Genomic DNA, 25,668 nt, shown 5'->3' on the forward strand with positions numbered 1-25,668 from the left:
GGTTGTGAAGTTATGTTAAGGATTCTGGGAAATGTAGTCCTAAAAGGGGCGCTGCACAATATAATTCAGTGGAAGCTGATGGAGCTGTGGACTACACTACCCAGTATTTCCTGCACAACAGAGGAGGAGAGATGGGACTTTTCCCAGGTAATTCTAGAAAGATGGGGTCTTTGGCTAGAGTAAAGCAGAACATGCAGACCTGCCAGTGCTCACCAGAGAGACCACTATGGGGAAGACAGAGCAGCACAAGAACTAGAGTGTGCAGCCTGGGCAAACTTAAAGGGGTTGTAAAGGTTTGTCTTTTATTTTCTAAATGGGTTACCTTAAGCTAGTGCATTGTTCGTTCACTTACCTTTTCCTTCGATTTCCCTTCTAAATGTTTTTTTTCTTTGTTTGAATTTCTCACTTCCTGTTTCTCCTCCGTAAGCTTTCCACCATCATCTGAGTGGTGGAAAGTCATTTAGAACAGCTTACTGAGGAGGAACAGGAAGTGAGAAATTCAGACAAAGAAAACAAAGAAAAAAAAAACATTTAGAAGGGAAATAGAAGGAAAGGGTAAGTGAAGGAACAATGCACTAGCTTAAGGTAACCCATTTAGAAAATAAAAAACAAACCTTTACAACCCCTTTAATCCAAAACAGAACTTATAATTTTTCCTCCCCAACGTGCCTCTTCCCCGATCTCTCTGTCAAAATCGATGGCACAACCATAAGCCCATCCCTGCATGCCAAGGTCCTAGTTGTAGTCCTAGACTCTCCTTTAAGCTCCACGTCCAATCACTGTCAAAAAATCTTGCCGCCTCAACCTCCGCAACATCTCCAAAATACGCCCCTTTCTAACTAATGACACAACAAAGCTCTTAATCCACTCGCTAATCATCTCTCGCTTTGACTACTGCAACTCCCTCCTCATTGGCTTACCTTTACATAGTCTACCCCCCCCCCCCCTCAATCCATCATGATTGCTGATGCCAGACTCATCCACCTTACCAACTGCTCTGTGTCTGCTACTCCTCTCTGTCAATCCCTCCACTGACTTCCGCACACCCAACAAATTAGATTCAAAATACTAACTACGTACAAAGCCATCTACAACTCTGCCCCCAGCTACATCACTGACCTAGTTTCAAAATATCAACCTAATCGTTCTCTTTGTTCTCAAGACCTCCTGCTCTCTAGCTCCCTCATCACCTCCTCCCACCTCCTCCCATGCTTGCCTCCAGGACTTTTCCAGAGCCTCTCAAATCCTATGGAACTCCTCTCCTGTCTGATTATCTCCTGCTCTATTCGCTTTTAGACGATCCCTGAAAACCCTCCTATTCAGAGAAGACTATCCTACCCACACCTAACTACTGTATTTTCATTTTCTACTTGACCCTCCCTTCTAGATTGTAAACTCTATCGAGCAGGGCCCTATGATCCCTCCTCTATTGAATTGTATTGTAACCGTATTGTCTGCCCCCCTGTTGTAAAGCGATGCGCAAACTGTTGGTGCTATACAGGGCTTTTTTTCACAGACAATAGGTGCAGGAACTCCCCCTTTCTGGGTTACCCCTTTTCTCCGCCCCCTACCCACCTCCCAGTACCGCCCCTTTTAGACAATATAGAACCAAGTATCATTTTGTGGTAATTTATATGGAATTTGGTAATGATATCAAGAAAAGCAGTAAAATAGATCCCCTGCAGCCAGCAACAATAGATCCCCCTAACAACAATGGACAACCCACAACAACATTTCCCCGCCAGCAACAATAGACTCACGGCAGCATCAACAGATCTCCATACAGCCAGCATTAATAGACTCTCTGGCTGCCATCAACAATAGACCCCTCCCCCAACAGTAGATCTCTTTCAGCAACAACTGACCCCTCCAGCAACACAAGACCCCCCTAGAAACAATAAGTCCCCCACCAGCAACAATAGACCCCCCTGCAAAAATAGATCCACAGCAGTGAGCATCAATACCCTGCAGCACACCCCAGCATCCCTTGCTATTACATACAGTCAGTTCAGAAGGTGCCGGAACTGCGTTTCCCCGCTGAAAAAAAGACCTGGTGCTATATAAATACTGAATAACAACAATAATAATCCAGGGAGCTTAGAGACAGAGAGTCATTGTGTCTTGGGACCAGAGCTGAGGAGACCCATTGCCGTGTGTATTTACAGCCAATGAGGACTTGATTGGGAGGACTAAGACTCCCGGGGTCTAGACCTGTTGCATACCAGAAGCAGTGAGCAGAATAACTGAGCTTAAACCCTTACCACCCACAATTAATGTCTATAGACCGCACCTTGCTTAGCAGCCTTGTCAGCCATCCATTGCCCAGTCTTGAAGGGACAGCTATATGTGCACCACCTTACAGAAGGGCCCCAACAAAAGCTGACTATTACTGACAATTAGGCGCCAGGTACTTTAGAGGCACTTCCAAGGGTACCCCTTTGTCAGGAATGTATACACCCACCGCTACTGGGGCTGCATGCGTAGTGTGCACAAGAGGATCTTAATTTTAAAGGTTAGTTAATTCAGACACTCTTAACCCTGTTTGCACCAGTCATTTTTGATTTAGCATCACTACTGTTCAGTAAATTCATACCTTTCGGTTTGGTGTTCACATTATTTAGTGCAGCATCTTTAAACCTGTTTAATGGCCTGTTTATCGATGCATGCATTAACTTTATTGCTATAATACATGTAGAGGTACCCCCATAGGGGCTGCTGGTAGTTGTAGTCCGTCTCCCATCCTGCACAGCCAGGCACACAATCTTCAGACACTTAAGAAGCAGTCCTTGTACTTTGTTTTATTGAGAGGAATTTAATTTGGATTGGGTGAGGGTAAGTATGGGATGCAAACTTGATTGAAGAAATAAAGACTTGGTACGCTAATTATATACACTCCTTGTATATACACCTCCTCACTTCCAGCTCCAATACATCACTTGGTTACACTTCCCAACTTCCAGGACCAGCTAGCACAATAGTTTAGGCCTGAAACCGATTCCGCCAGACCTTAGAAAATGCCCTTTGCAGACAGAGACCCTTTGGTGTGGCAAAAATGCTGGTAGACCTAGTGCTAGCAGTCCATGTGGCTACTGATCCCAGCACCACATCTTCAGGCCCTGCCTGCCCTCCTGGCTGCAGCTGCCCCCTTCCACTGCAAATGTTACCACAGTCAACTCCACTGGCTCTGCACCCATCCCAGACTGCACCCTCCCAGTCCTCTTAGGCGTGCCTCCCCAGTCCTCCCGACTGTGGGAACACTCACCAGCCCTCATGGCTGCCTCTGTAGAACTCCTGGAGACTTGCCCAGCAATGTTCTCCTGCTGTCCTCTCTTGCTCTTCCTGTGCCTCCTGGTCAACACACCTCTATGGGTTGTGAGAGTGTCCCATCCGCACCTGAGCCCAGGCCCAAGGTCACCACCCAGACTAGGGAGTTCCCTCAAAAGGACCCAGACATCCTAACACTCCATTTCCATCTTCCACCCGATCACAATTCCTCCCTAGCTGGGCTGAGCTAGACAGGGCCCCAAGAATACTCCAGGCAGCTCCACATCTCCTCTTCTTCCTTTCCAGAAGCTTCTAGCACAGGAAGGGGAGGTCTCAGTGATGCTGCCTGTGAGTCACCCAGCCCTACCTGGCTTGCTGCCAACCCAGAATCAAACACATAGGCTTGACTATATGCTTACAAAAAAAAAAAATCTAACTGTACACATCCTAGTACCACTAGAGGGTGCTACATACATCCGTTTTATCTACAATCCAGTTGCTTATGGCCCATTTTCCGTGTACTATAATAGTGAGGGAGCAAATTAATGCCTAACTGCAGCAAATAAAAACCAGGTCTCCCACCCTGCTTAAAGGGGCTGTGCTGTGCAAGTATCAAGCCTCAACAGACAAATACTAATTATTTTGCAGACAAAACAGCTCTCAAACATATAATACATAAAAATTTGTGTATTTAGCAGTTTTCCTGGAGTCTTTAATATGTAGTGAGCAAAATTTGGCTACCCCCATATACATATATATTTTCAACATACGTACAGCAGCTTTTTAAAGCATAAAACACACCAATTAGACAGTTTACATTTAAGCTGGTTTCACACCTATGCATTGTTGTACAATGTATGTCAACACATGACACACTGAGTTCACCACTCCAATGCACAAGTACAATAGGTGTCGACAATTCCACACAGCATCACACCATGAGACACATGGGAGTACATTGTGTTGCATTCCCAGTTTGCCGTATATTGCCAAAGTAAGGAATAGGATTCCTTAAAGCGGGGGTTCCGCGGGATATCATTTTTTTTTGCATTAAACGTCAGGGCTTACCTGTACTACCGCACTACCAGGGTGTCCCACTCCTTTAGCCGGCGTAATCGCTGTAATTGTGCAAAGGATATTTTTTATATTATCAGCCGATGGACGTTTCCATTTTACCTGTGGGCACTGTGAAGCCGACAGGGTCTTCTTCCGGGATACGGTGAATGCTGGCCTCCCAGCATTCACCGCTCGATCCCGCGCATGTGCAGTGTTGACGGCTCCCAGGGGAAAGCTGTCCCCTGGGAGCTTTCTTCCTGTTATCGCCGCTCAGGCGCTGTGATTGGCCAAAGCGGCGATGACGTCACTCCCGCGCGTGCGCGCGGGACCAGCAGATCCCCAGCTTCTACAGCTCACAAGCCCTGAATGGTCAGTGCGCTTGTACCTGTAGGTGAAAGTGCCTTAGGAGGGTTTACAACCACTTTAACCACTTCAGCCCCGGACCATATTGCTGCCCAAAGACCAGAGCACTTTAACTGACAATTGCGCGGTCCTGCAACGTGGCTCCCAAACAAAATTGCCGTCCTTTTTCCCCACAAATAGAGCTTTCTTTTGGTGGTATTTGATCACCTCTGCGGTTTTTAGTTTTTGCGCTATAAACAAAAATAGAGCCACAATTTTGAAAAAAAATGAATAATTTTTACTTTTTGCTGTAATAAATATCCCCCAAAAATATATAAAAAAACTTTTTTTTCCTCAGTTTAGGCTGATACGTATTCTTCTACATATTTGTCGTAAAAAAAGAAAAAAAAAATCGCAATAAGCGTTTATTGATTGGTTTGCGCAAAAGTTATAGCGTTTACAAAATAGGGGGTATTTTTATGGCATTTTTATTAATTTTTTTTTTTTACTAGTAATGGCGGCGATCAGTGATTTTTTTTTCGGTGCTGCGACATTATAGCGGACACTTCTGACACATTTTTGGGACCATTGGCATTTTTATAGCGATCAGTGCTATAAAAATGCATTGGATTACTATAAAAATGCCACTGGCAGTGAAGGGGGTTAAACTAGGGGGCGGGGAAGGGGTCGAGCATGTCCCTGGGTGTGTTCTAACTGTAGGGGGGGTGGCCTCACTAGGGGAAACCACTGATCTTATGTTCATACGTTGTATGAACAGAGGATCAGCATTTCCCCCCCTGACAGGACCGGGAGCTGTGTGTTTAAACACACAGCTCCCGGTCCCCGCTCTGTAACGAGCAATCGCGGGTGCCCGGCAGCGATCGCGCCTGACGGGCACGGGAGTCGGGGGCGTGCGCCCCTAGTGGCCTGCGAGAGAGCCGACGTAGAGCTACGGGCTCTCGCGCAGGGGAGCCGACCTGCCGCCGTTAAACGACGGCAAGCAGTTAAGGTTTGACCTCGTATTATATCTTTTGGTAAATCTGAAGACAGAAATCTGCAGAAAACCAATAGTGTGTATGGGGTCTAAATCTGCTAGTGCATCGATAGTACTCTCTCCAGCTTACAAACTGTCCAAAAGGTGTCTCCATTGGTCCTCCATACAGATTGAAGCCACCCTTATAGCGGAGCTCCAGACTCCTTTAAACATTTTAAGTCAGCAGTTACAAACACTGTAGCTGCCGACTTTTAATAAGGGCCCTTTCCCACGTACGGATCCCCTGAGGATCCGTACCGTTCTTATCCGCTTGCTCAGCGGGGATCACTCTGTTGATCCCCGCTGAGCCGGCAGATGACAGGGCGGTCCCTACACACTGTGTAGGGACCGCCCTGTCAGATCTCCGCTCTCCTTTATGGAGACGGATGGAAAAAATAGGATTTTTTGTACTCACTGTAAAATCCTTTTCTCTGAGTCCATGGACGGACACAGCTCCTTAAATCTTGACAAGTGGGTTATGTTCCCTGTTTACAGGAGAGGACTAGGCAGAAACATGTTAGATACAAATACATGATACATTAAAAGAGTTGAACAGCCCCACCCAGGGGGCGGTCCCTCCAGACACAACCCTCCTCACTGCAGCATGCAGCCTCAGTTTGTAACAAGCAGTACAAACCTAAAAAGGAGGGGTGGGTGCTGTGTCCGTCCATGGACTCAGAGAAAAGGATTTTACGGCAAGTACAAAAAATCCTATTTTCTCTTATCGTCCATGGACGGACACAGCTCCTTAACCGCTCGGCAGAATGACGTGCCGGCACGTCGCTGCCTAGACATGGGTCGGGGGTTCGATTGGGACCCCCCCGGTACATACGGCGGTCGGTAAGCCTCTGGGAGCGATCCGGGATGAGGGCACGGCTATTCGTTTCGAATAGCCGCCCCCTCGCGATCGCTCCCCGGAGCTGAAGAACGGGGAGAGCCGTATGTAAACACGGCTTCCCCGTGCTTCACTGTGGCGGCTGCATCGATCGTGTCATCCCTTTTTTAGGGAGACACAATCGATGACGTCAGACCTACAGCCACACCCCCCAGTTGTAAACACAAACAGGGAACATAACCCACTTGTCAAGATTTAAGGAGCTGTGTCTGTCCATGGACGATAAGAGAAATAGGATTTTCCTCAGTCTGCTAATCGGACGATAGCAGGGAACGATGACATCGGGTGTCAGCGGATGTTCATCCGCTGACACCTGCTATCCCATAGGGATACATGTATGTCCGTATTTCATCCAAAAACAGATGGATGAAATACTGACATACTGTCCGTATGTGTGAAAGGGCCCTTAAGGGCCAGGCCTATTAACACTTGGTGTTTACAAGTTAAAATTATTATTATTTTTGCTAGAAAAATTACTGTCACAGCGGGAGGGGGGATCTTCTCCCTGCACATGCTGTCACAATTTATAAAAAGTGTGATCATGTGGGGCTCTGCCCACATAGCCATGTTATGCATTCACAGGGTTCTGTGAATGAACGAACTACATCTAATGTATGCCAATGCAGTAGACAGCGTGTAGTTCAAGGATATAACCGTACGTAAAAAATAAAATAAAAAACCCAGACAACATATTTGCCTTTACTCCTACTTAAAATTTTTGTTTTGGGGTTTAACATCGCTTTAAATCCCGTCGACCTAACTCTTAAGCCCAAAAAAGCCAAGTGTGCTGAATGATCAGCTATCAGCGCCTGTACTATTGGGCCAACACTCACCATATTTACTAGTTCATACAAACTCCATCTCAAAGATTCTGCACTAAAAAATATGTGTGCTGTGTTGAGTGATTCTCTGTGTAATTAAGCAAGGATGAGGATGACGGCCTCCAAGTCTGAGCCATCAAAACAAATCTGCACTGGCAGCTTCCACATGTCGCTTCTAAGCAGTTATTAAACTTTGAGTGATTCCAGAGTCTTCCTAAGAGCATGTTCTTCACTTAGGCTAGAGCCATGCTTTAATGATAAGCAGCAAGGTCTTTATTTCAGCGGGTTCCCCTACGGAGGGTTTCATACAGGAGTATGTTTTGTGTCTCTTCCACACTGACAGCTAGCCATGCAAGGGTTAATTCCTTAACATATGGCTCAGTATGTCACTCCTGACACAGCGGCTGCTATCTCCGGACGCAGAGGAACGTCTATTTTAGAAGATGCGGAAGGACTGAACATGCATCGCTTCAGCCATGTTGCTTTGTGACCTATTTCTATACTTGTGGCTGCGCTTATCCTAACACAATATAAGCTATAAGTGAATTGAGAACGCAGGTGTGACAAAAAACTTTGCATCTTTGATCTTTGTTCAATCATTAGAAAATACAGCCTGTCCCAGTTCTTTCGCCTGGGCCAATCAAAGGATAACAGTTCCAAGGCAGATTTAATTTGTACCATCTATCCATTTCTTATGGAATTCTCCAGCAGATATGTAGAGATGGCTCATTTGGTTAGGAAGAGATCATATAAAAGAAAATCGGCAATAAAGGCTGAATTCACAAAGCTATAACAATCGTTATTGGCCATAATGACCGATTATTTGGTAGTGAAAGAAAGTGAGTGCTGAAAAAAAAAAAAAAAAAAAGTTTTGGCAAATAATATATTTGTTATAATTTATTGAACCAAGCCCAGGACCATCTATAAACATAAATATTTTGTATGTACCCTTGTGATATAGCTGAGTTTTGTGCTCAGCACTACTTTAATAGGATAGAACACAGAAAAACAAATACTCCTGCGCACGAGTAGATTGTCCAACAGTCAGTGTTCCATAAAAAAAAGTGCCAAAAACGGTAACAGAGGCCTTGCTGGGGAATATCCTGGTAGTAAGAGAGAGGGAAGAAAAGAAAAAGGCGCACCAGCCTAGTGTGTTACCGTTATAACAATTTAATAGATTAAAAATGTAATAAAAAACTACTCACAAAGAAAGCAGCATGATAGGCTTTTCAACAACGCTGTAATGGATACCCCTCAAACCACACTCCAAATGGGGGGATGAAGGTGTGTCACTGCCGGCTGATGCGTTTCGAGGCTCAAAAGACCTCTTCATCAGAGCCCAGCAGTGTAGAACCTTCCAAAGGCCCCCCTTATATACATATGAGCACTCATGAATGTGCCTAACGACTGCAAGCCACGGAGGACTTCCCAGGGACCATCTAGACTCCACCCACCTAAGTGGGTGGTCCCAGATACCTCACACAAATCAAAATAGCAATGATAATAATAATAATAATATTGGATGAAAAAATGGGATAATAATGATAGAATAGGGATAAATGACAAATAAAAAATGTAAATATAAATGTGATATAATATATTATAGATTAATATCGGTAGCAGTAGTAATTAAAAGGAAAGCCGATAAAGGTGGAAGTTTGGTTATCCAGAATAGAGCCGACTATATTGCAGAGGCTGTGAGGCTACTGGGGGATGCAGACACCTACACTAAACTAAAAAGGGACCCGGTTCTAGATTACATTAAGAAGCTCAAGGTGCTACTTGATCATGCTCTTCTAGATGCCGTGCTCACAAAGAACGAGTACTTTTTTCTTTATAATAGATATGCAGCCACCCCGCACTTCTATCATATTCCTAAAGTGCATAAGTGTATGGTGAACCCTCGAGGTAGACCCATTATTTCGGGCATTGATAGCCTTTCCAGCAATTTGGGATGCTACATAGATCATTTCCTGCAAAATATAGTGGTCAGCCTTCCATCTTTTGGTAGAGACGCCAGTCATAGGCTAGAGATCCTGTGGCACTACACCTGGCAACCCAACTATAGATGGCTCTCCCTTGATGTGGCCTCTTTGTATACATCCATTGAACATAAGCATGGCCTTAGGGCAATGAACTATTACTTGTCAGAAGCCAGCGACCTGAATCCTCTACATGCCAAGTTTCTCTTGGACTCTGTTGAGTTTGCGCTCACCCATAACCACTTTTCCTTCTAAGGGGAGCACTTCTTACAGACTAAGGGCACGGCCATAGGAGCCAGGTTCGCACCTAGTTACGCAAACCTTTTCATGGGCTATTGGGAAAGGGCCTCGATCTGGCATGATAACCCGTTCGAGGCGAACCTGGTCCTCTTCGCCCGGTATATTGATGATATTCTAATCATCTGGGATGGAACAGATTGTGAACTTGACAATTTCCTTGAACACTGTAAATCCATACCCTTTGGTATTGAGTTCACTCATGTCATCAATAAGGATGTTCTAGTCTTCCTAGACTTAGAACTAAGGAGCGATTCAGACAGCAACATTATTTCAAAGACTCACTTTAAACCCAGTGGGGGTCATTCCTTTTTGCACGCTAAGAGTAACCATCATGGTTTGAGGGGTATCCATTACAGCGTTGTTGATAAGCCTATAATGCCGCTTTCTTTGTGAGTATTTTTTTATTAAATTTTTAATCTATTAAATTGTTCTAACGGTAACACACTAGGCTGGTGCGCCTTTTTCTTTTCTTCCCTCTCTCTTACTACTTTTATAGGAGAATGTGCATACTCTACATGTTTTGTAGTGTATGCAAAGTTTAATGCGTGACTTTTCATGCAGGTGCCCTATAAATTGACGCGCATGCACACAACGCGAATATGCCTTTAAAACAACTTGTTTTCCCCTTTCAATGGTCCCCCTCTGCCCCTCCTTCCTTTTTTCATCAGAAAGTAAAATCTTGTAAATTTCTCCCAAAGAAAAACCACAAACCACCATGGAGTCATTTGGTGTTGCAACATGATGTACAAATTAGTACTCTTATGGCTGCCCTGCTGCATCTCTACTAGTCTACTGAAGGTGGAGGGGGTTACTGCAGGTCAGTAGCGAAAAGATATATGAAGAGACAAAAACTTATCTAAAACTTATAGCTAAATCTTTGTCCCACCAACTACAGCTGTATAATTGCTTACGAACCATATATACCCTAGGATAGCAAGAGGAGTGGGGAAGCCCTGGGATGGCCGCTTGACAAGCACAGATCACTATCAACGGGTTGCCGACTCACCATTCCAGAGCATAAGAGTGCATGGAGCCGGTATTGGCAGCAGAGGAAGTCGGCAGAGGGAGCAGGAGCCACTGCTACAAAGGAAGAAACGGCTTATGCGGCTCCTTCTCCCTCTACGGCTGCCTGCTTCCTCTGCTGCCGGCACCGGCTCCATGCACTGTGATGCTCTGCAATGGTGAATCTACAACCAGTTGATCGTGATCTGTTTCTGTCAACCCGCCATGCCAGAGCGTTGGCATGGAGACTTCCCACTCTTCTTACTATCCTGAGGTATATATGGCTAGTGAGAAATAGCTGTCCAAGGAGGAGTAATACCAAGAGCACGTCGTCTGGGATCTTTTTAGCAGCCTGGAGAGCAATGACAGCAGAAGCTAGAAGAGGAAAGGGTCAGTGTATTAAACACATACACTGTACTTTTGCAATGGGCATACTAGCATGTCTAAAAAAGGGTTATTAGGCTGCTTTCACACCAAAGCCGCAGGTGCAGTGCACCTGCGGCTTTGGTGTGCTTTCTGAAAGTGCACCAAAACTCCTACATGCATACCCACCAACATTTTGAAATGGTAATGAGGGACACCTACTTGCAAACATATGTAGGCATAGGACACGCCCCCCTGGCACACCCTCTTAAAGGAGAGTTAACCCCAAAAAAGTTAATTAAATCCACAAGGACATTTTTTTACCACTACTATTCCTTTAAATTGGCTTTTAAAATAAACAAATGCAGCAATTTAGAATTTGGATGAAAGGTTTAGCCCTGGCAAACAATTTTTGAAAGTTAAAAAGTGTATTTTATATAAAAAGTACCGTATATAGATCAAACCAAAATGAGGGACAAAGGAAGGCCACAGGTGCACTGCACTGCATCAGTGTGAAGCAGCTTTATAGGGGGCTTAGGACAGTAAGGAATTTTTTACATTTGCAGTTTGGGGGGGGGCGGTAAAAACCCCATAGTTAATTGTGGCCCGCAACCAGTTACCAAATCATTTAAGTGCCCCTCGCGCTTCAAAAAGGTTGAGCACCCCCAGATTAAAGCATGTTTACTGTGTTCCTGGGTCACTTTCACTGACATCTTTTTAAAAAGACAGCTTTCACTTTATTGCCTCTCTGTAGTTGCTTTCAAAACACTGGCACTAAATCATGAGATAATTGTCACTGAATAATCACATAACCATGTACTGCTGGCTTTTACCATATGTCACCAAGCTGCCAGCTTTCACCACATTCACTGTGAGTGAATGTCATCATTCTGCAAGCTTTCACATCGGTATTGAATGATCATACCAGGCTTGTCCGCGGTTGAAGGCAAAGCTCTCCCTAAGTTCTAATGCTTTCGTGGTAGCAATAGTGCCGCTCTGGTATTGCCAGGAGCCAGGCTTAGAGAAGCCCACAGTATGTGCTCCTGGAGTGGCATAGTTGGCAACATTAAAAAAAAATTATACGGACACTTTTTTGGCTGTAGGTGGGGTCTTATTATAATTATGGGGTGGGGCATGCATTTGTAGGCGTGACACAGGGGGGAATTATAGCGTGCTGCGCTGAAAAGTGGGTGTGGTTTATGCAAAATAGTAAGCATGGTTCATATGGGCGTGACCCAAATGGGCGTGTGGTTAGAGTCTGAGATGAATGAGGGATGGAGAGGGGGGGAGAGGGGGAGAGAGATGGAGGGAAGGAGAGACAAGGAAGGAAAGAGAGAGGGAGGGACAGCAGGCCCAGATCCTACACTGCAATAGAAATATGTATTCCAGAGATAAACAATCTGCAAATAAAGATACTTCAAACACCTGATGTTAGCGCTTCAATCATCATGGCACCATGGTTGTTATGGTGTCAGGATGATTGAAGTGCATTATTTCTATTACATTGCAATATAAAATTAAATAGTTCAACCATAATGCCCAATCAGTGCTAGCCCTGAGTGTGTCACTTGTCACGTCGCCTGCCACCAGATGCCATCAGGTGCCCCCAGCCAAGTCCCTCCTCACATCTGCACTGTCCCCAGGCAGCAGAGCCCCTCCTCACATCTGTGGTGTCCCCAGGCAGCGGAGTCCCTCCTCACATCTGTGGTGTCCCCAGGCAGCAGCACCCCTTCTTACATCCGATGTCCCCAGGCAGCAGACCCCCTCCTTACATCTGTGGTGTTCCCAGGCAGTGGCGATCTCCTTCAATACAGTGTAATGTATGTCCCCAACAGTAGCAGCTAACAGTTCCTTTCACGTGTGTTCAGTGGAGAGGGGTGGGGCCGTGCAGCCAATAGGCTTCAGTATACAGGAGAATTGTCCATTGTACACTGAAGAGAGCAGCCCGATTGTCTCTCCACTGAACACTAGGGGAAATGCGGCGGTCATCTTTTTGTAGCTCAGCGGCCGTTTTTGCCTAAAAAATTCCCGATTTTCCTGAGACAAAACCAAAATCCCGGGAAATTAATCGGGACAGGCTCCAATCGGGACGAGGAGTGGCAGTCCAAGGGTGCCAGAAATTCTCACTGTGGGGGAGCTTGCTTTGAGTTTATTATTGCACCATTGCCCACTTTTTTACACCTGCCTCTTGGGCCTTTTGGTCGAGACTGGAGGAATTTTTATACCTGCCATTGTATTATATCCTGGCATTAAGCACTTATCCCTTACCTCTTTCCCTTTTTTGCACAGCATGTTTGCACTTTCAACACCTTGTTAACTAGTTGTAGGTCCTCGGATTTGATCAGAAAAATCTTGGGGGGGCGGGGGTGGAGGCACATGGCCTTTTGGTCAGGTTCTGCCCTTCCCATCAGGTTTCCCTTCGCGGGAGCCCCACCTACTACTTGGGTAGTCCTTGCTTCAGCAGGCCTCCTGAAATAAGGGGTCCGCCTGGTTCCAGTTGGGTGGACCACAAATAACCCAATTCCTGTCAGGAGCCTTATGCATCAGGGGATCAGGGCGAGGGTCCTTTGTCTTAGGAGAAGGACCATGTGTACACCCTGCACACTTTATGTGCTCACTTTGTTTTGCACCTGGTGCTTGATTTCAAGTTTGCTCACTGTATCACAGAGCTTCAGAAAAAAAAAAAAAATATCACAATGGAAGCTTTAAAAGCAGTAATAAACCCAAAACCAAAACTGTATTGCAGCTCACTCACATTAGATGTGGGGTCTGCATCAGTTTTGGAAATGTTCCCCTGTTTTCACCTGGTGATAAGGATAGTAACACCTCCTGTATATATGTGTTTTCAATAATTATTATTTATTTACTTTCTTACTATCATTATTGTTACGGTAGTGCCTTCAAAGTCCCACTCCAGGGGTTCTTTTCTCTTTCCACCTCCTTTATTAGGCCTCAAGCACACTGGATATTTTTGGTAGTTTTTACAGCAGCTGTTTTTGGCTTAAGACGTTTTGTTCTACAGTCAATAAACTCCCCATCATGTTCTCCTATGTGTACATGCACACATAGGCTGTTATCAGCAGTTTTTGGCTGGGGCGTTTTTTGGCTTTAAAAAATAAATAATAGTGGGTTCGTGTGCACGAGAGCCAGCACGAGGATTTGTGTGTTAACACACAAATCCCTGTTCTGTCAGGGGAGAGGAGACATATTGTTTGTTTGTAAAAACAATGATAGGTCTCCTCCCCCAGTCCTATCCCCATACAGTTAGAACACATCTAGGGAACTCACATTTACCCCTTGATCGCCCCCTAGTGTTAACCCAATTACCTACAAGTGATATTTACATAGTAATCAGTGCATATTTATAGCACTGATTAAAGAGAAGCTCCAGGCTCCTCCCTAAAAAAAATAAGTCAGCATCTACAAATACTGTAGCTGCTGACTTATAATATTAGGGCACTTACCTGTCCAGGCATCCAGCGGTGTCCCTACCCGAGCCAATTCTTCAATCGGCTCCCGAGTGCTCCCGCCGCCATCTTGGCTAAGGGGAGCCAGTATCCAATACAGGCATATTTTAGCACTGATCGCTATATAAATGTCAATGGTCCCAAAAATGTGTGTCAAAAGTGTCCGATCTGTCAGACGTAATGTCGCAGTACCACTAAAAATCACAGATCACCGCCATTACTAGTAAAAAATAAATAATAATAATAAAAATGCCATAAATCTTTCCCATAGTTTGTAGACGCTATAACTTTTGCACAAACCAATCAATATATGCTTATTACAATTTTTTTTAACCAAAAATATGTAGAAGAATATATATTGGCCTAAACTGATAAAGAAATGTGTTTAAAAATATATATAATAAATTGGGGGGATAGTTATAGCAAAAAAGGAAAAAATTTAGTTTTTTCTTCAAAATTGTTGCTTTTTTGTTTATAGCGCAAAAAATAAAAACCGCAGAGGTGATCAAATGCTCTTCCGGGGCTGAAGTGGTTAGGAAAATCAATATAGTCACAATTTAGAGATGGCGGCGGCAGCACTCATAAGCCGATTGAAATTGGCTCGGGTAGGGACACCGCTGGATGCCTGGACAGGTAAGTGCCCTAATATTATAAGTCAGCAGCTACAGTATTTGTAGATGCGGACATATTTTTTTAGGGAGGAGCCTGGAGCTTCTCTTTAACTGAACAAGCAGAAGTTAGAAGTTGATTGGCTACCATGCACAGCTGCGCCAGATTTTGCACTCTCCAGGTTTAGTAAATCAATCCCACAGTGTGCCATTATTCCATACTCTGTTCAGCCTGAGGCAAGATGCAGGCTGTGCTTGAGTAGGGGGCATGTTCAATAGACAGACTGTGATTGGGAGGGGGTGTGTGCTAGAGGCAAGCTGTGATTGGTCAGGGGGGTGCAGTGGCTGAACAAACTATCCAATACAGGCATGTTGTGTGTCTGCACAATGTCCTGTACCTCTGAACGGTGAGCCAAACAATGCAAACTGACCACACCAACATAGATCAGCTTCTATTATTTGCGTGGTCAGTTTAGAACAAGGCAGAAAGGTGACTGGCAAGATCAACCAGGTACTCCAGATGAATAAAGTACATGAAAAAATGATAGAGACTATGATTTATAAAACACACATTTTTTTTTTTACATATTTAGGGTAACACATGCAAGGTTTACGTGATGAACAGCCAAGTCAAGTTTCAGCAGCCAAAAACTCACACGCTTATTAAGTATTGGACTGCATTTTAGTTTCAACAATGGGAGCTTTTTGCTCTGAATTTTAACAATAATCTCCCGATTTTCATTTAGGTCAGCATTCTGTCTTAAACACAAATCTGAACCATCCAAAGAACCAATGCTGCGCTTGGCTGCTGCAGCACTTAAAGGGTTAGCCCAGCTCACAAAGTAACCGTTACTATTGTCTAGACGTGTGTGACAAGTGACACTTCTGCCTCCCATCAGCTTAGTGCAGCTAGAGGTACAGTGTCTCATCTTGTGAAGTCAAATGAGCCAGTTCTAGCTCCTTACAGCTGTGTTTGGAGTGCAAGCTTAGCGGGTCAGTATCACTCTGTTTAGACAACTTCACACATTACTGTAAACTCCTGCCAACTACTCCCCCCCCCCCCCATCTGAATAACAAAGTGCAGCTGTAATGAAAAGAGAGACACCTACCTGCCAGGAGTGCCCATCCAAGAAGCGGCAGAGGGAACAGCTGGGACGCCACTGTCAGGAATGACCAGGCCTTGCTGCCAGGCACCCAGACAAGCTCTCTCTCTCTCTCTGGAGCTTCAGACTCACAGCTACAAAGAGCGGCAGCAGGAAGTAATTCCAGCACATGGACTTTCTCTGACCTCACCCTCCATGGCAACAGGGAATTTAAAGGAACAGCTTTCCCCATCCTGTTTTGGGACAAAAACGTAATCAAATTTATTTGTCTGGTTGGTGGTCTATTAAAACATCGATTAAGAGTGGAAAGAAAATGGGCTCACAATCTACAGCTAATCGAAAACATAAAACCGAGGTCTAGAGACGCAAGATATCTAGCACATTGAACGCTAACACCGATTTTCCATATGATCATTTTCATTGATCGGGTGTGGAAAAAAAAGGAATAAAAAAATAGACAAAACTTTCCGGCATGGATTCAGTTGTTTTTATTGGCAGAAATAAACAACTATGAAATAATATTTTTGCTTGATCAACTTTCTGGAAATGACACAAATAGCACTTTGCTTAAAGTGTTACTAAATCCTGGACCCTGCATCCACTATATCCATACTTCCCAACTGTCCCCGATTTCGAGGGACTGTCCCTGATCTGTCCCTCTGTCCCTCATTCCTCCTCATTTGTCCCTCATTTATATAGTTGTATATAAAATGCACTTTCTATATCATTGAATTTCTAAATTGCTGCATTTGTAAATTCCAAAAGCCAATATAAAGGAATAGTAGTAGTAAAAAAAAGCACTTGTGGGTTTAACCAATCTTGGTTTTTTTCCGTACAATTCTCCTTTAAGGGGGCGTGGCAAGGGGGTGTGTCCTATGCCTGCATACTTTTGCTGATAGGTGTCCCTCATTCCCAACTCAGAAAGTTGGGAGGTATGACTATATCTGGTCTCCACAGTACATAGAAATGCAATCATTTTAGTAAATATAACCATATACAGTGCCTTGAAAAAGTATTCATACCCCTTGAAATTTTTCACATTTTGTCATGTTACAACCAAAAATGTAAATGTATCTTATTGAGATTTTATGTGATAGACCAACACAAAGTGGCACATAAATACTTTGTAGAACCACATTTTGCTGCAATTGCAGTCTTTTTGGGCTGTCTGTACCAGCTTTGCACATCTAGAGAGTGACATTTTTGCTCATTCTTTGCAAAATATCTCAAGCTCTGTCAGATTGGATGGCATCTGTTAACAGCAATTTTCAAGTCTTTCCACAGATTCTCAATGTGATTTAGGTCTGGACTTTGACTGGGCCATTCTAACACATGAATATGCTTTGATCTAAACCATTTCATTGTAGCTCTGGCTGTATGTTTAGGGTCGTTGTCCTGCTGGAAGGTGAATCTCCGCCCCAGTCTTCGGTCTTTGGCAGACTCTAAAGGTCACATTAGGGGTTAATCTGTTGTAATCCGCTGATCAGAGTTATAGAATTGTTCAGCATGAATCAGCATGAGTAAGAAAAATGGTGACAGGGAGGGATCTCCAACTGATTGACAGCCTCAGAACTGTTCATGTGTGCTGTATCAAGGGAGGGGTGTCTCTTCCCTCCAATCAGCTCTCAGAGCTCTCCTCACTGAGCTCCGCAGTGTGTAATTTCAGCTCTCCTCCCCCTTTTTTTGAACTCTCAGACAGGCTTCATAATTCAGCACTTTGCTGAAGTGGTAAACCACAGGGCATTTCTTCTATCCCTTTGGGACTCTCTGGGTGAGATCTCTGCGCTGGGTTTCTGGAGCTGCACACCTATTGTGCCCATTATAAGAGGATCCACCACCACTGCTGGATTTTTATTTTTTATATTTAGGAGAATGTAACATTCAGAGCTGGAGCACACAATGTACCCAAAACATCTAAGTTGGGAGGTAAACGCTGTTTGATGAGACTGTCCTGCCATCCAGTGTGCTGGGACTTGTAGTTCCTCCGCTTGTAAGGGGTTTTGCCAACATAATCAGATTTAGAATATCTGTGAAGCTACTTATTTTTTCCATATTTTTCTTTCTTCTTAGTCTCACACAGGGTAATAATAGAAAACTAAATAGATATTTAAAACCATCCATCTTGTCTGCTACCCAGAAATCTTTGCTGGAGGCAATGTATTCTGGCAGATGTTCCCCTTATGCAGACATCACTGAAGATTAATGGAGCAAATATTCCAAACGGGAGAGCTAACACCTGATGACTAGGACTCTGCAGAGGTATACTCCACTAAAAAAATAGATTATTTTTTTTCAATCGGAGTCTCTCTGTCACATCCAGCAACATTCTGCTTGATCAGTGGAGTGTTTGGTAAACTTCCACAATAAGAGCATGGAAGTATTGGAATTCAGACCAAGTGTCAGAGAATACATTTTACCCACAAGTTTGCCTACAACTTTTACTAGAAGGAAAACATCTCAGGTCACTTTAAGGAGTATTAAAGCCAAAACCAAAAATCTAAATATATTGCAGCTTACATGTGGTGGCTGCATTAGTTTTCTTTTGGCTGTTTTCACTTGATGATCTGGCCTGAAACACACCTCCTGTATTAGAGGGCCACCACTCTGAATGAAGGAGCAACAGAGACCTTTGGACAGCAGCATTGTCAATCTAGGGGAAGGGGAGTGTTAGATGTACTAGCAGATATAGATATATTTTAGGGTAGTCCTGATACCGATACTAGTATCGGAAACGATACCGAGCATTTGCACGAGTACTTGTACTCGCACAAATGCTCCCGATGCCTTAGCCGATACCTGGAATGGGTCGGCGGGCGGAACGTCGAGCGAGTCCTGAAGGAAGTAAGCTGGCAGGGAGCGGATGTCTGGTCACAATCAGCTACCCATCTCATCTTGCTACGGAAGTGACGTTACGCTGAGAAATTTCGCACTGTGCATGCGTTCCAAACGATTTGCGATAATACAGAGCAGTGAAACCGTCAGGATAATGTCACAGAAGTGACGTTACAGACAATACAAACACTGGGCTATGCGTTCGAAGACTAAATACTTCCCTTGTTACCTAGTGTCTCCAGAACTGCCAGCTGTCCCTGTACAACCCAAAGCAACCTGTGGTGTTAGGTTCTGCATTGCTGGTACTTGTAGTGCCTATCCAGAGCAACCTGTGGTTATAGATCCTGCTATGCTGGGACTTTTAGTGCCTCTAAAAGTTGCCATCTCTATACAAGGCAGGGCAACCAGTGGTGATTATCATGCCATGCTGGGACTTTTAGTGCCTCCAGAACTGCCAGCTGTCCTGTACAACCCAATGCTGGGACTTGTAATGTCTCCAGAACTGCCGGTTGCCCTCGCTAGTAGTGGGGCAGCTTAGAGCTCTAGGGGTAATACAAGTCCCAGCATAGCAGGAACTAACACCACAGGTTGCCCTGCCTTGTATTGGGGCAGCTGACAGCTCTAGAGGCACTACAAGTCCCAGCATGGCAGGATAATCAGCACTGGTTGCCCTGTATTGTATAGGGCAGTCCAAGGACAGCTGGCATCTTTAGAGGCACTACAAGTGCCAGCATAGCAGGATCTATCACCACAGGTTGCTCTGGATGGGCACTACAAGTACCAGCAATGCAGAACCTAACACCACAGGTTGCTTTGGGTTGTACAGGGACAGCTGGCAGTTCTGGACACACTAGGTAACATCGGAAGTGATAGTTTCGGAACGCATAGCCCAGTGTTTGTATTGTCTGTAACGTCACTTCCGTGACATTATCTGACGGTTTCACTGCTCTGTATTGTCGCAAATCCTTTGTAACGCATCGCGCATGCGCAGTGCGACATTTCTCAGCGGAACATCACTTCCGTAGCAAGATGAGATGGGTAGCTGAATGTGACGAAACACCGACATATTCGGTCGCAAATGTATTTATTTTTTAAAAAAGTCATCAGTAATCGGTTTTAGCAAGTACTTGAAAAAAAGTATCGGTCTTAAAAAAGTGGTATCGGGACCACCCTAATATATTTATGTAGCGCTACCCCCGCAGGAGCCGCTGATTGTTTGTGGGATCGGCGTGTTGAGTTACCTTGCAGGGTGTCTAGGGGTGATGCTAGTGAGTTGAGGCAATGAGCGAAGGTCCAGTCATCAATTGGGTTTTCTTCAATGCTTTATTCCAAGGCCCAACATGGCCAACATCAACATAAGGCAAGACAGGAAAGGTTGATGAAGCATGAGAACAACTTTAGTATCAGGCCTTGGATATGAAAAAGAGCAGTCCTGCTCTTAGTAGTAATAAGATCAGTTCGTCGCCACTCTAGCCAGAGTGGGTAAAGTGCCCCCGGACAGACTTCCGCCACAAGCCTGGCAGCCGAGGTGTCACCTGTAATTCGCTGGGAGGAACAGACCTCTGCCACAGGCCTGACTCTGGCCCTCTGCCACAGGCCTAGCGATTTTAGGTGCAATAATTGGATTGAGCGAATCCTCCCAGTAAATTCAGTTAAAGCCACCAGTTGACAGTTGCAATATACCTGTCAGTATCGTGGTGACCAGATCCCCGATGGTTCGTTCAGGCCTCCTGGATAACCTCTTTCTGGGTTCTCCCTGAGCCGATTCCCCACCGCACAGCTATCAGCTTAGGATCCTCTTAGCAAAGGTTGGGACCCAGCAAGTGGCTGGGGCATCTTTTACGCATCAGGATGGAGCTCCGCATGGCGCGCAACTCCGGCCAAGTAGGCCATGGTGGCGGGGTCCATGGATGCGCGCACCCTGAAGGTGGATGCCGCACCTGGAACTCGGACCCCGCGAAAAGGACCTAGAATCAATGACGTCTGCCCCAGATATACCCTTCCCCAGCATGCCCACGAGGGAAAAACTCCTCTAATTGGCTGCTGGGCAAAAGTGACTCTGCCAGAACCCCTCTAGCGCCAACTACCGCCCAGAGGTGGAAACACACCCCTGAAACGCAGACTGGCCTACAAGACAGTTCTGAAAGGACAGCAGCCCTGCAATTTAACAAATTGTGAATGGGAGCAAAATAACTCTCCCATTCCCCACTAACTTTAGCGTAGTGCCCATACTGAAAGTAAGGGGGCGCTACATTTATAATCAGTTACAGCAGTTGTTTTTTTTCCTTTGGGATAAAAGTTTTTTTACAAATAAATAAATTGTAAGCACCGGTCAGTTGTAAATGGTTTGTCTCAACCCCATAACCGGATAGATCTGGAAGAAAGAGCTTGTTCTTTTGAAAAACAACAGACTAAAAGGCCTGTACACATGATCGTATTTTCCGACGGGAATTGTGTGATGACAGGCTGTTTGTACGCTCCGTCGGAAAATTGTTGTCGGATTTTTCGCCAACAAATGTTGGATAGCATGCTTCAAAATTTTTCGACAACAAATGTGTGTTGTAGGATTATCCGATCGTGTGTACACAAGTCCTTCGGGAAAAAATGCAAAGTACAAACACGCATGCTCAGAAGCAATGCAAACCATAACACAACATTAGCAGAAGTTGCCCAAAGGGTGGTGCTAAAGAGCTGAAAGACCACATGGTTTTGTGTTTGTTGGCCGACAATTCTTTGCCATTTGTGTGCAGGACAAGTTCATGGCCTTCGGACAAAAGTCCCATGCTTTGTCCGTGGAAAATCCGATCATGTGTACCGGGCTTAAGGCTCAGTTCACGGTGGCTGAGGGGAGTTTGTTTAATTAGCAATGGTAATGGTAATATGCAGCAAGAAGGGGGTTAATGCAGTGTCACTGATGAATTAGTATAGATTCCATCGTCTGTACGCAATGTAGCTTTTCACAGCGGGGGGCGCAGTTTTTCAATCTATGCCCTGGGCACCGGATGACCTTGTCCCGGCACAGAGAAGTACAGGAACCTTTTATAAAGTCAGAGCGACTTCAGTAATGCTAATAAGCTCTCATTGACTAATATAGGATTTCACATGTCATGCGACTTGGGGTCTCACAAGTCGGGTCCCAAGTTGCGGCAGCGTGAACCGAGCCTTACTGGCCATATCAGAAGAATATAAAGTAAAGAAAAAACGAATGCAGACATCACATCCAAGAACTGGTAAGCTGCAATATAATAAAATGTTTGCTTTTGGGCTTAAAGCGGAGTTCCACCTAAAAATGGAACTTCCGCTTAACCCACTCCTCGCCCCCTTACATGCCACATTTGGCATGTAATTTTTTTGGGGGGGGAGTGGGGGCTTCAGGAGAAGGGGACTTCCTGTCCCACTTCCTCCTTCCGCCGAGGGGCTGGAAAGGCGATTTAGCTTAATCGCCTTTTCACAGCCCCTCCCTGTAGGCGAGCGCCTGTCCAATCAGACGGCGCCGCTCGCGCATGCGCAGTGGGTGCCCGGCCGTGAAGCCGAAAGCTGTCACTGCCGGGTGCCCACACTAGGAATGAAGACACCGGCCGGCGAGGGGGGGCAAGGAGCGGACCCCCGGCTGGCGCGTCGCTGGAGCCGTGGAGCAGGTAAGTATCTGTTTATTAAAAGCCAGAAGCTACACTTTTTGTAGCTGCCGACTTTTAATAAACTTAAAAAATGGGTGGAAAACCCCTTTAATACTGCTTTAAATTAAATTAAACCATGTGGATTTCAATAAGATAAGCGAGACTTCTTGGGGGTGGGACAAATAAGGACAATGCCAGAGTTTAGACCCCATTACTCGAGTCCTAGAGACATATAGCTGCTATTGGCAATCTGATCCACAACACTTCATTCACACCTGAGCCTACTGGAATCGCAGCAAAACACAAGATGCGTATGCAATGCCATTATTTCTTAATGGTACCTCAAATGTTGTACGATTTTGCCACGATTGTCGTGCGACAAAACGCACTAAAATCGTGGCAAAAATTGCACCACCAAAGGCTCCTGTCTCTGTGCCAAAATTTGCTACATGAGCTTCTTTGGAGCGGAGGGAGGCACATTCAAATGAATGGTGCTGCTCCAAAAACACGCCACAAAAACACACAAAAAAGCGTGGTGCAGCAGGTGTCGCTGCACCACATTTACCTGTGAATGGAGCTTTTAAAATGTAGAGGAAAAGAAATTACATTAGGACATCGTTTTAAACAGAGATTAGCTTCCCTGGAAAGTACACAGCTGTATAATAGTTGATTGAGATGGAATAATATAAATTGTACCAGAAAGCACCAACAATTACTCGCCATCATTTCTTACCAGACTCGTGGTGGCAGCAGCGGCAGGACTCTGCAGTACATGGCAGTGGCTGGAAACTGGCACCATCACAGTGGAATCATCAAGAGCACCTGTTGTAGAGACAGAAAGTTATTAAAATGTTCTCTACCTGTCTGGGAAAAGCCATCCCATCCACAGGTGCCAGCAGTTATTCAAAATTAAGTCCCGATCAGCTCCGATGTAAACAGGCTGTGTAAAGACTTTAGTGACTATAGTGAACAATGGGAATTGATAGAAACCACACACAAGGAAAGGATTTTTTTTTTTTAAGCATTTTCTGAGTGTTTTTTTTGGGATCAGAATTGCACGTTTTCACAGCGTTTGAATCGTGGAGGGAGTCAAATTGCACATCAACGTGTTCAGGTGCCATTCATTTCAATGGCACCTAAAAATGCGGTGCTATTCTGCCACCATAGTTGTGCGATGTGCGACGCCCAAAAGAAGTTCCGGGACCTTTTCTTGGGTAACACGTGGTGTTCGATCGCAGCAGAATTGCACCGCATTTTTAGGTGCCATTGACATGCTCATGCGCGATATGACACATTTTAAAAAGTGCGGGCAGAATCGCTGCGATTCTGCACACGATTCAAAACACCTATGTGTGAACAGAGTATCAGGCGTTTTTCAACTTAGGGCCCTTTCACACCAGCGGACAAACGCTCCGCTTTTCATAAGTCCGTTTACGGACTTACAATGGTTCCCTATGGGATCACGGCCGTTAGCGGATGGAGCATCCGCTAACGTCCGTAATCACCCGCCTCCGCCAGGATCCGTTTTTTCAGACGGAAGAAACCCCTGTTTTTCTTCCGTCTGACGGATCGGATCGGATGAATACGGACAGACGGTCCGTATTCACCCGATTCCCCATAGGGGAGAGCGGAGGAGAGACAGGGCGGTCTCTGCACTTTGTGCGGGGACCGCCCTGTCCGCCGACAGCTCAGCAGGGATTAACGGAGGAATCCCCGCTGAGCCAAACGGGCTAACGGAGCGGATCAATACGGATCCGCTCCGTGTGAAAGATCCCTAAGGCTACTTTCACACTGAACGCATATGCGTTTTTGCTGTGTGAGTGTACTGTGTAGCCAAGTCCCAGGACCCCCAAGGCCCAATAGTGACCTCCAGAGTCAGGGACAGCCAACATCCTTCTGTGAAGAGTGGGTTATGAGGCGTGGTGGGTGTAATGTAAGGTAGATTTCATGAGCGCCAGACACTTTTTGAATGCAAAACGATTTATTGTCTCTTAACCGCTTAACGACCGCCGCATGTACATATACGTCCACAGAATGGCACGTACAGGCACATGTACGTCCCTGCCTTTCTGCGGGTCGGGGGTCCGATCGGGACCCCCCCCCCCGGTACATGCGGAGCGATCCGGGACGAGGGTGCGGCTATTCGTTTCTAGCCGCCCCCTTGCGATCGCTCCCCGGAGCTGAAGAACGGGGAGAGCCGTATGTAAACACAGCTTTCCCGTGCTTCACTGTGGCGGCGCATCGATCGTGTCATCCCTTTTATAGGGAGACACGATCAATGACGTCAGACCTACAGCCACACCTCCCTACAGTTGTAAACACACACTAGGTGAAGCCGAACTCCTTCACCGCCCCCTGTGGTTAACTCCCAAACTGCAACTGTAATTTTCACAATAAACAATGCAATTTAAATGCATTTTTTGCTGTGAAAATGACAATGGTCCCAAAAATGTGTCAAAATTGTCCGAAGTGTCCGCCATAATGTCGCAGTCACGAAAAAAAAAAATCGCTGATCGCCGCCATTAGTAGTAAAAAAATTTTTTTTATAAAAATGCAATAAAACTATCCCCTATTTTGTAAACGCTATAAATTTTGCGCAAACCAATCGATAAACGCTTGTTACGATTTTTTTTACCAAAAATAGGTAGAAGAATACGGATCGGCCTAAACTGAGGAAAACATTTTTTTTTTATATATATATGTTTTTGGGGGATATTTATTATAGCAAAAAGTAAAAAATTTTATTTTTTTCAAAATTGTCGCTCTATTTTTATTTATAGCGCAAAAAATAAAAACCGCAGAGGTGATCAAATACCACCAAAAGAAAGCTCTATTTGTGGGGGAAAAAAGGACGTTAATTTTGTTTGGGAGCCACGTCGCACGACCGCGCAATTGTCTGTTAAAGCGATGCAGTGCCGAATCGCAAAACCTGGCCTGGGCATTTAGCTGCCTAAAGGTCCGGGGCTTAAGTGGTTAAACAGAA

General features: G+C 45.1%; 1 protein-coding gene across 2 annotated transcripts in view; it reads right to left on the reverse strand.

Moving 5' to 3' along the window:
* NACC2 (NACC family member 2) overlaps positions 1 to 23,555 on the reverse strand; it is a 241,520-nt gene extending 217,965 nt beyond the window's left edge. For both annotated transcript variants that reach the window (XM_040324123.1, XM_040324120.1), the window contains exons 1-2: positions 23,419 to 23,555; positions 16,243 to 16,469 (exon numbers count right to left, since the gene is read on the reverse strand). The gene's annotated coding sequence lies outside the window, so the exon portion shown is untranslated. The remainder of the gene's footprint in view (positions 1 to 16,242; positions 16,470 to 23,418) is intronic.
* Positions 23,556 to 25,668: the final 2,113 nt, after the last annotated feature.

The sequence above is a fragment of the Rana temporaria genome, chromosome 9 (genome assembly GCF_905171775.1).
Source record: "Rana temporaria chromosome 9, aRanTem1.1, whole genome shotgun sequence".
Classification (NCBI taxonomy): domain Eukaryota; kingdom Metazoa; phylum Chordata; class Amphibia; order Anura; family Ranidae; genus Rana; species Rana temporaria.